At 37.9% G+C, this 11,842-nt stretch overlaps 1 pseudogene; it reads right to left on the reverse strand.

The window, feature by feature from the left end:
* Positions 1-5,353: 5,353 nt before the first annotated feature.
* Positions 5,354-11,365, reverse strand: LOC111385889 (annotated as a pseudogene).
* Positions 11,366-11,842: the final 477 nt, after the last annotated feature.

The raw sequence follows: 11,842 nt of genomic DNA on the forward strand, positions 1-11,842 counted from the left end.
TCGAAAACCACATTTCATGGCTCGATTTCAATCGAATTAGACTACCAATTTGCCAAAAATGAACAAACCCGAAGTTATCATGAAATCGAAATACACGTTTCATTGGCACGATTCTAATCGAATTAGACTAGCAATTCGCTAGAAACGAACAAACCCGAAGTTATCATGAAATCGAAAACCACATTTCATGGCTCGATTCCAATCAAATTAAGCTTACAACTCGCCAAAAATTAACAGACCCGAAGTTACCTTGAATCGAAACACACGTTTCATTGGCTTGATTCCAATCGAATTAGACAGGCAATTCGCTAAAAACGAACAAACTTAAAGTTATCATGAAATCGAAAAACACATTTCATGGCTCGATTCCAATTGAATTAGACTAGCAATTGGCCAAAAATAACAGACCCGAGGTTATCATTAAATCGAAATACACGTTTCATTAGCTCGATTACAATCGAATTAGACTAGCAATTTGCTAAAAACGAACAAACCCGAAGTTATCATGAAATCGAAAACCACATTTCATGGCTCGATTCCAATCGAATTAGACTAGCAATTCGCCAAAAATAAAAGAACCCGAAGTTATCATGAAATCGAAAACCACATTTCATGGCTCGATTCCAATCGAATTAGACTAGCAATTCGCCAAAAATAAACGAACCCGAAGTTATCATGAAATCGAAACCCACATTTCATTGGCTCGATTCCAATCGAATCAGACTTGCAATTTGCCAAAAATTGAACAAACCCGAAGTAATCATGAAATCGAAAGCCACATTTCATGGCTCGATTCTAGTCGAATTATTATAGCAATTCGTCAAAAACGAACAAACCCAAAGTTATCATGAAATCGAAAACCACATTTCATTGGCTCGATTCCAATTGAATTAGACTAGCAATTCGCCATACATGAATAAACCCAAAGTTATCTTGAAATTGATAATCACAATTCATTGGCTCGAATCCAATCGAATTAGACTAGCAATTCGTCAAAAATGAACAAACACAAAGTTGTCATGAAATCGAAAACCTCATTTCATGGCTCGATTCCAATCGAATTAGACTAGCAATTCGTTAAAAATGAACAAACTCGAAGTTATCATGAAATCGAAGTACATGTTTCATTGGCTCGATTCCAATCGAATTAGACCAGCAATTCGCTAAAAACGAACAATCCCGAAGTTATTATGAAATCGAAAACCACATTTCATTGGCTCGATTCCAATCGAAATAGACTAGCTATTCGCCAAAAACGTATAAACAAAAAGTTATTATTAAATCGAGAAAGAATTTTCATTGGTTCGATTTCAATCGAATTAGACTATCAATTCGCCAAAAATGAACAAACCAAAAGTTATCACGAAATCGATAACCACATTTCATGGCTCGATTCCAATCGAATTAGACTACCAATTTGCCAAAAATGAACAGACCCGAAGTTATCATGAAATCGAAATACACGTTTCATTGGCGCGATTCTACTCGAATTAGACTACCAATTTGCCAAAAATGAACAGACCCGAAGTTATCATGAAATCGAAATACACGTTTCATTGGCGCGATTCTAATCGAATTAAGCTTACAACTCGCCAAAAATTAACAGACCCGAAGTTACCTTGAAATCGAAACACACGTTTCATTGGCTTGATTCCAATCGAATTAGACAGCCAATTCGCTAAAAACGAACAAACTTAAAGTTATCATGAAATCGAAAAACACATTTCATGGCTCGATTCCAATTGAATTAGACTAGCAATTCGTCAAAAATAACAGACCCGAGGTTATCATTAAATCGAAATACACGTTTCATTGGGTCGATTACAATTGAATTAAACTAGCAATTTGCTAAAAACGAACAAACCCAAAGTTATCATGAAATTGAAAACCACATTTCATGGCTCGATTGCAATCGAATTAGACTAGCAATTCGCCAAAAACAAACGAACCCGAAGTTATCATGAAATCGAAACCCACATTTCATTGGCTCGATTCCAATCAATTAGACTTGAAATTTGCCAAAAATTGAACAAACCCGAAGTTATCATGAAATCGAAAGCCACATTTCATGGCTCGATTCTAGTCGAATTATTATAGCAATTCGTCAAAAACGAACAAACCCGAAGTTATCATGAAATCGAAAACCTCATTTCATTGGCTCGATTCCAATTGAATTAGACTAGCAATTCACCATACATGAATAAACCCAAAGTTATCATGAAATTGAAAATCACATTTCATTGGCTCGAATCCAATCGAATTAGACTAGCAATTCGTCAAAAATGAACAAACACAAAGTTATCATGAAATCGAAAACCTCATTTCATGGCTCGATTCCAATCGAATTAGACTAGCAATTCGTCAAAAATGAACAAACTCGAAGTTATCATGAAATCGAAGTACATGTTTCATTGGCTCGATTCCAATCGAATTAGACCAGCAATTCGCTAAAAACGAACAAACCCGAAGTTATTATGAAATCGAAAACCACATTTCATTGGCTCGATTCCAATCGAAATAGACTAGCTATTCGTAAAAAACGTAAAAACGAAAAGTTATTATTAAATCGAGATACAATTTTCATTGGTTCGATTTCTATCGAATTAGACTAGCAATTTACCAAAAATGAACAAACCAAAAGTTATCACGAAATCGATAACCACATTTCATGGCTCGATTTCAATCGAATTAGACTACCAATTTGCCAAAAATGAACAAACCCGAAGTTATCATGAAATCGAAATACACGTTTCATTAGCTTGATTCCAATCGAATTAGATTAGCAATTCGCCAAAAATGAAGAAACATGAATTTATCATGAAATCCTAAACCACATTTCGTTGGCTCGATTCCAATCGAATTAGACAAGCAATTTGCCAAAAATGATATAACTCGAAGTTATCATGAAATTGAAAACCACATTTCAAGGCTCGATTCAAACCGAATTAGACTTGCAATTTACCAAAAATGAACAAACCCGAAGTTATCATGAAATCGAAAGCCACATTTCATGGCTCGAATCTAGTCGAATTATAATAGCAATTTGTCAAAAATGAACAAACCCGAAGTTATCATGAAATCGAAAACCACATTTCATTGGCTCGATTCCAATTGAATTAGACTAGTAATTCGCCATATATGAATAAACCCAAAGTTATCATGAAATTGAAAACCACATTTCATTGGCTCGATTCCAATCGAATTAGACTAGCAATTCGTCAAAAATGAACAAACATAAAGTCATCATGAAATCGAAAACCTCATTTCATGGCTCCATTCCAATCGGATTAGACTAGCAATTCGCCAAAAATGAACAAACCTGAAGTTATCATGAAATCGAAGTACATATTTCATTGGCTCGATTACAATTGAATTAGACCAGCCATTCGCTAAAAACGAACAAACCCGAAGTTATTATGAAATCGAAAACCACATTTCATTGGCTCGATTCCAGTCGAATTAGACTTGCTATTCGCCAAAAAGCAAACAAACAAAAAGTTATTATGAAATCGAGAAACAATTTTCATTGGTTCGATTTCAATCGAATTAGACTAGCAATTTGCCAAAAATGAACAAACCAAAAGTTGTCATGAAATCGATAATCAGGTTTCATGGCTCGATTCTAATCGAATTAGACTACCAATTTGCCAAAAATGAACAGACCCAAAGTTATCATGAAATCGAAATACATGTTTCATTGGCTCGATTCCAATCGAATTATACTAGTAATTCGCTAAAAACGAACAAACCCGAAGTTATCATAAAATCGAAAACCACATTTCATGGCTCGATTTCGATCGAATTAGACTAGCAATTCGCCAAAAATGAACGAACCCGAAGTTCTCATGAAATCGAAAACTACATTTCATTCGCTCGATTCCAATCGAATTAGACTAGCAATTCGCCAAAAACGAACGATCCCAAAGTTTTCATGAAATTGAAATGCACGTTTCATTGGCTCGATTCCAATCGAATTAGACTAGCAATTCGCTAAAAATGAACAAACCCGAAGTCATCATGAAATCGAAAACCACATTTCATTGGCTCAATTCCAATCGAATTAGACTAGCAATTCGCAAAAAAAAACAAAATCGAAATAATCATGAAATCAAAAGCCACTTTTCGCTAGCTCGATTCGAATCAAATTAGACTAGCATTTCACCAAAAACGAACAAACCTAAAGTTATCATGAAATCGAAAACCACATTTCATTGGCTCGATTCTAATCGAATTAGACTAGCATTTCTCCAAAAGTGATAAAACCCGAAGTTATCATGAGATCAAAAACCACATTTCACGGCTCGATTTCAATCGAATTAGACTAGTAATTCGCCAAAAATAACAGACCTGAAGTAATCATGAAATCAAAATATACGTTTCATTGGCTCGATTCCAATCGAATTAGACTAGCAATTCGCTAAAAGTGAACAAACCCGAAGTTATCATGAAATCGAAAACCACATTTCATGGCTCGATTGCAATCGAATTAGACTAGCACTTCGCGAAAAATGAACGAACCCGAAGTTATCATGAAATTGAAAAACACGTTTCATTGGCTCGACTCCAATCGAATTAGACTAGCAATTCAAACCCGAAGTTATCATGAAATCGAAAACCACATTTCGTGGCTGGATTCCAATCGAATTAGGCTAACAATTTGCCAAAAAATAATAGACCCGAAGTGATACGAACCCCGTAGCAATGGAAACTACGAAACCACAACTAGATTGATGCGGAACCCAAGAACGCCAATACTAATCCGGTTTTGGATCTTGAACCCCAATAATCGAACCACGAAACCTTAAATTGGCAAAGAATCTGAAACCCCTTGATTACAATCAATGAAACCCACAATCCGACGTCAAGAACGCCCCAAGAAATCGATTCTTGATAAGTTCTAAGTTTGTCCAATGAAGAACAATCGATTGAAAGAAAATTTCTCTCTCTGTATTAATTTCAGCAAAAGTTTTTTACATAATGAAAAGAGTTTCCTATTTATACTATCGCATAAAAAACGTCCAAATTAATCAAAATATGGTAATATTTTGACTTTACAAAAGTTCTACCAACATTAGAAGATTCGGCAAAATAAAAAAAATGAATTTTTTTCCCACTTTTTGATGTATACGGCCGCATAGATCATTTCTATGCGGTCACATAGATCACTCCAGCCAGCCACATGTAGTTTCGGTGGCCTTCTATATGGCAGCATAGGCCGTTGAGCCTGCGGTCGCATAGACCAACTCCGTGCCGCCTTCATCGCTTTTATCTCGTTGATCCAAGTTCCTTCGGCCTTCGACCCCAACATGAAACTTGTTCCATTTGACCTCCCGAACATTGTTTCATCGATCGTTTACTTGACAAGCAATCCCATCGCTTCTTTCACTCGCTTCGTCCTCGATCGCGTCATCGGTTCGCCTTCAACTATCAATGGATCCTTTCCGTAACTCGTCGCTTGACTCGCTTCGGTTGTGGACGTGCCTTGATTCATATCATCCCCTCCCTCTTCTAAAGGATTCATCCTTGAATTTGAACCTGCATCGAAAAGAGATAGATTAGCAACATTAAAAGTAGCTGAAACATTATACTCACCTGGTAAGTCCACTTTGTAGGGATTGTCGTTGATCCGCTCGATGACTTGAAACGGTCCATCGCCTCTTGGTTGCAACTTCGACTTCCTCTGTTCTAGAAAACGCTCCTTTTTTAAATGCACCCAGACCCAATCTCCAGGTTCAAATGTAACGCGTCTCCTTCCTTTATTTTCTTTTGATGCAACTAGCTTTCCTTTCTCTTCGATCTGCATCCTGACCCTTTCATGGAGTGCTTTCACCATCTCTGCCTTGCGTTTCCCATCCAAGCTACCTCGTTCATGCACAGGTAAAGGTATTAAATCCATAGGTGTTAGTGGATTAAAACCATAAACAATCTCAAAAGGAGAAAATGAAGTAGTAGAATGTATGGCTCGATTATAGGCAAACTCTATGAATGGTAAACACTCTTCCCATGATTTCAAATTTTTATTGATCACTGTCCTAAGCAATTGTGTCATAGTTCGATTTACCACCTTAGTTTGACCATCTGTTTGTGGGTGACAAGTTGTAGAAAACAATAACTTAGTTCCTAACTTACTCCACAAAACACGCCAAAAATGACTCAAAAATTTCACATCTCTATCTGATACTATACTCTTAGGTACTCCATGTAAACGTACTATTTCCTTAAAGAACAAGTCCGCAATATTAGTAGCATCGTCAGTTTTATGACATGGTATAAAGTGCGCCATCTTACTAAACCTATCAACCACTACAAATATTGAATCCCTACCCCTCTTTGTCCTAGGCAAACCTAACACAAAATCCATAGATATGTCTACCCATGGTTCACTAGGCACAGGCAAAGGAGTATACAATCCATGAGGTTGAACCTTAGACTTAACCTTTTTACAAGTTATGCACTTTCCACATATTTGCTCTACGTCATGTCACATTCTAGGCCAATAAAAATGTTCTCCTAACATGTCTAAAGTCTTTTGAACCCCAAAGTGTCCCATTAAACCACCCCCATGTGCTTCCCTTACCAATAATTCACTCAAAGAACAATTAGGAATGTACAACTTATTTTCCTTAAACAGATATCCTTCATGCCTATAGAATTTATCAAATGCACATTTGTCACATGAAGCATATATATCAGAAAAATCACTATCAGTTTCATACATGCTTGTAATATGCTCAAAACCAAGTAATCTAGTACTTAATGAATTTAAAAGCACGTACCTTCGAGACAATGCATCAGCAACTATGTTTTCATTGCTTTGTTTGTACTTGATGACGTATGGAAAAGTCTCAATAAACTCCATCCATCTCGCATGTCTTTTGTTCAACTTACCTTGACCTCTCAAATGCTTCAAAGATTCATGATCGGTATGTATCACGAATTCCTTTAGCCATAAGTAGTGCTGCCAAGTCTCTAAAGCTCGAACAAGTGAATACAACTCTTTGTCATATGTCGGATAGTTCAATACTGCTCCACTCAACTTTTCACTAAAGTAAGCAATAGGCCTCCTTTCCTGCATTAATACTGCTCCTATACCTATCCCTGATGCATCACACTCAACCTCGAATGTTTTATCAAAATTAGGTAATGCTAAAATAGGTGCTTTACATAGCTTATCCTTAATCATGTTAAATGCAACTTCCTGTGATTCTCCCCAATGGAAACCTACACTCTTCTTTACTATTTCAGTCAACGGTGTGGTGATGGTGCTAAAATCTCTTACAAACCTCCTATAAAAACTAGCCAATCCATGAAAACTTCTAACTTCAGTTATAGTCTTAGGTGTTGGCCATTCTTTTATAGCTTTTATCTTTTCTTCATCAACTTCTACCCCATTAGTACTAACCACAAATCCTAGGAAAACAACTCTATCCATGCAAAATGTACACTTTTTAAAATTGGCATATAGTTGTTCCTTTCGTAATACAACAAGCACATAATTTAAATGCTCTAAATGCTCATCTAGGGTTTTGCTATAGATTAAGATGTCATCAAAGTAAATCACAAAAAATTTCCCAATAAAAGCACGCAAAACATGGTTCATTAAACGCATAAAAGTGCTCGGTGCATTAGTGAGTCCAAATGGCATAACTAACCATTCATACAACCCATACTTAGTTTTAAATGCCGTTTTCCATTCATCACCCTCCCGCATGCGAATTTGATGATACCCACTCTTAAGATCAATTTTACTAAAAATGCAAGCCCCATGCAACTCATCAAGCATATCATCTAACCTAGGTATTGGGTGACGATACTTTACCGTGATATTGTTGATAGCTCAGCAATCCACGCACATTCTCCAAGTCCCGTCCTTCTTAGGTACCAACAAAATAGGTACAACACATGGACTCATGCTCTCCCTGACATAACCTTTGCTCATTAACTCCTCCACTTGCTTCTGAAGCTCCTTCGTCTCCTCGGGATTGCTTCGGTAAGCTGATCGATTAGGTATGACAGCTCCAGGTACAAAGTCAATCTGGTGCTCAATGCCTCTGATTGGTGGCAATCCACTTGGCATCTCCTCAGGAAACACATCGTCGAACTCCTGCAATAAAGATTTAACCAAACTAGGGAGGGATGTGTTAGAATCCTCAAGATTGAGAAGGGACTCCTTGTACACTAACAATATCATTTGTCTACTTTCACTCATAGCCTTTTTCACCTCACTCTCCTTTGCATAGAAGTTGACCTTTTTGGCTTTTCTCTCCGTTCAGCTGACTCTTTTTCTCTCTTCTCCACTAACTCCTTTTCTTTTCCCTCATGTGGCTCCTCTCTCTTTTCTCCACTCTTAGCTACCTCACTATTTTCTCTCTTATCGATGGTTTCACTGTTGCCTCTCCTTTTTCCAGACTCTCTTATTCTCTCATTTTCCTCACTTTTCAGCTTGAGTTGATCTCCATAAACTTGTGCAGGTGTTAATGGAGCAAGAGTAATAGTCTTCCCATCCTTGACAAAGCTATATCGATTCCTATACCCATCACGTGTGACCCTTCTATCATATTGCCATGGTCTTCCTAACAATATATGTCCCACATGCATAGGCACCACATCACAAACTACTTTGTCACTATAACTTCCAATCGAAAAATTAATTAAGACCCTTCGATTCACCTTAACTTCCCCACTATCATTCAACCATTGTAACTTATAAGGCCTAGGGTGTCTTAACAATGCTAGTCCTAGTTTCTCAACTATAATTGTGCTAGCTACGTTCGTGCAACTCCCACCATCAATTATCATAATACATACCTTATCATTGATGTAACAATGTGTATGGAAGATATTTTCTCGCTGCTGCTCCAAATCATCCACCTTGACTTGAGTGTTAAGAGCTCTCCGTGACACCAACGATTCTCCAACCACAAACTCCAATTTTTCTTCCTTTTCAACGTCCTCCAATTCAGGCATGTAATCATACTCGCCTTCACTTTCACTCACCACTTCTCCATTATCCAACAACACCATTACCCATTTATTTGGGCACTGAGAAGCGATGTGCCCGGACCCCAAACATCTGAAACACTTGATGTCTCGGTTTCTTGATGGTTGTGAATCAGTTTTAGGTGCTGTTTTGCTAGTACTTTCCTCTTTCCCTTTTTGCCATTCATTCCTACCCTTAGGTACAGCTTTATCAACCTTATTGTTGTTGTTGTTGTTGTTGTTGTTCCATCCCAGTTTCCAAGATGGATTTGCACTCGAAGTTCCTATCGGTTGCCTAGCTGTCCCTTTCCTCTTCAACTGTCTCTCCACCTTCATAGCCACATGCAACATGTCTTCCAACTCCACATAATGTTGCAACTCTACTACATTGGCAATTTCCCTATTCAAACCATTCAAAAATCGTGCCATGGTAGCCTCTCGATCCTTCACCACATTAGCCCTAATCATGAGTATTTCCATCTCCTTATGGTAATCTTCTACACTTTTCGACCCTTGATATAGGCCTTGCAGTTTTTGATGGATATCTCGGTAATAGTGGCTAGGAACAAACCTCTTTCTCATCAATGACTTCAATTCTTCCCAAGTGCTAATTGGTCTTCCCCTACTCCTACGTTGTGAAGTAACCACTTGGTCCCACCATGAAATAGCATAGTCACTGAACTCTAAAACCGCTAACTTCACCTTCTTCTCCTCCGAATAATTATAACATTCGAAGATCATCTCAGCCTTTCTCTCCCACTCCAGATATGCTTCGGGATCAGTCCTTCCTTTGAATGAAGGAATGGTCATCTTTATATTTCCTAGATTTCCATCCAACTCCTCCCCACAATCATTTTGACCCCGTCTGTTGAACCTATCGCCTCTATTCCTCATCCTTCCCATCTCAACACCGTGAAATTCATCTTCGCCCAGTTCACTCCCATATCCATACTCTTCTCGCCTTTCCCTCCTAGGCTCTAACCTATCCGGTCCTCTGGCATTGGACACATCCACTCGATGCCCCCGACTAAGATTGGCGACCGATGTATCTAACCTATTCATCCAAGCCTCTTGCTTCTCCAACCGTTCTCTCATATCTCCAAACGCCCTTTGAAACATTTGCACCAAATCCTCCGATGCGTTGTTATTGTTGCCTTGTCGGCTTGAGTTTGATTCTGCCCTTTTTGACATCCTAACACTAAAATTTTATTTAACTGCCTCACCAAAGTCACTCGGAAACACACAATGGCTTTTACCCTCTATTGAGCTCACCTTTTTGCCTTTTACCACTCAGTTCATTCAACAATTTCTTCTAAGGACAATCAACGAACTCAATCAATCAATCAATCTTGTAGAATTCTCAAACCGGATGTGATTCAAAGAATTGTAACAAAAGGACTCAAGGAAACTTCTAAAACTTGGACTTTGAATTGAAGGAATGGAATGAATCAATGTGTCCAGGCAACTGAGAAACGATATTGAATAAAAAAAATTGTTGGTATTTGACGGATCAATAATATGTAACAATTTTTTTTATAACTGTACGGATGAACAGTGCCGTACGGATGAACAGTAACTTTTTTTTTAATGATCCGAAATTCAATAACAAAACCAACGCAGAAAACGAAAATGAATTTGGGCAAAAATTGACCCCGGGAAATAGAATATGAAGATTCCTTTTGACACTTTTTTGGATCAAAGAATCAAGAAAACATTCTAGACACAAGAACACAAGGAATTGAAAGGAATTAAAAAAAAAAAGATATAACCAGATTAAATTGGAGCCAAAGCTCTGATACCAACTGATGCGAACCCCATAGCAATGGAAACTACGAAACCCACAACTAGATTGATGCGGAACCGAAGAACGCCAATACTAATCCGGTTTTAGATCTTGAACCCCAATAATCGAACCACGAAACCTTAGATTAGCGAAGAATCTGAAACCCCTTGATTACAATCAATGAAACCCACAATCCGACGTCAAGAACGCCACAAGAAATCGATTCTTGATAAGTTCTAAGTTTGTCCAATGAAGAAAAATCGATTGAAAGAAAATTTATCTCTCTGTATTAATTTCAGCAAAAGTTTTTTTACATAATGAAAAGAGTTTCGAATTTATACTATGGCATAAAAAACGTCCAAATTAATCAAAATATGGTAATATTTTGACTTCACAAGAGTTCTACCAACATTAGAAGATTCGGCAAAATTAAAAAAAAAACGAATTTTTTTCCAACTTTTTGATCTATGTGGCCGCATAGATCATTTCTATGCAGTCGCATAGATTACTCCAGCCAGCCACATGTAGTTTCGGTGGCCTTCTATGCGGCAGCATAGGCCGTTGAGCCTGCGGTCGCATAGACCAACTCCGTGCCGCCTTCATCCGCTTTTATCTCGTTGATCCAAGTTCCTTCGGCCTTCGACCCCAACATGAAACTTGTTCCATTTGACCTCCCGAACATTGTTTCATCGATCCTTTGCTTGACAAGCAATCCCATCGATTCTTTCACTCGCTTCGTCCTCGATCGCGTCATCAGTCCCCCTTCGACTATCAATGGATCCTTTCCGTAACTCGTCGCTTGACTCGCTTTGGTTGTGGACGTGCCTTGATTCATATCACGAAGTTACCATGAAATCGAAACACACTTTTCATTGGCTTGATTCCAATTGAATTCGACAAGCAATTCGCTAAAAACGAACAAACTAAAAGTTCTCATGAAATCAAAAGCCACAGTTCACGGCTTGATTCCAATCGAATTAGACTAGCAATTCGCTGAAAATAACAGACCCGAAGTTATCATGAAATCGTAATACACTTTTCATTGGCTCGATTCCAATCGACTTAGACTAGCAATTCGCT

This window comes from Olea europaea, unplaced genomic scaffold (assembly GCF_002742605.1).
Source record: "Olea europaea var. sylvestris unplaced genomic scaffold, O_europaea_v1 scaffold333, whole genome shotgun sequence".
In the NCBI taxonomy this organism is placed as follows: Eukaryota; Viridiplantae; Streptophyta; class Magnoliopsida; order Lamiales; family Oleaceae; genus Olea; species Olea europaea.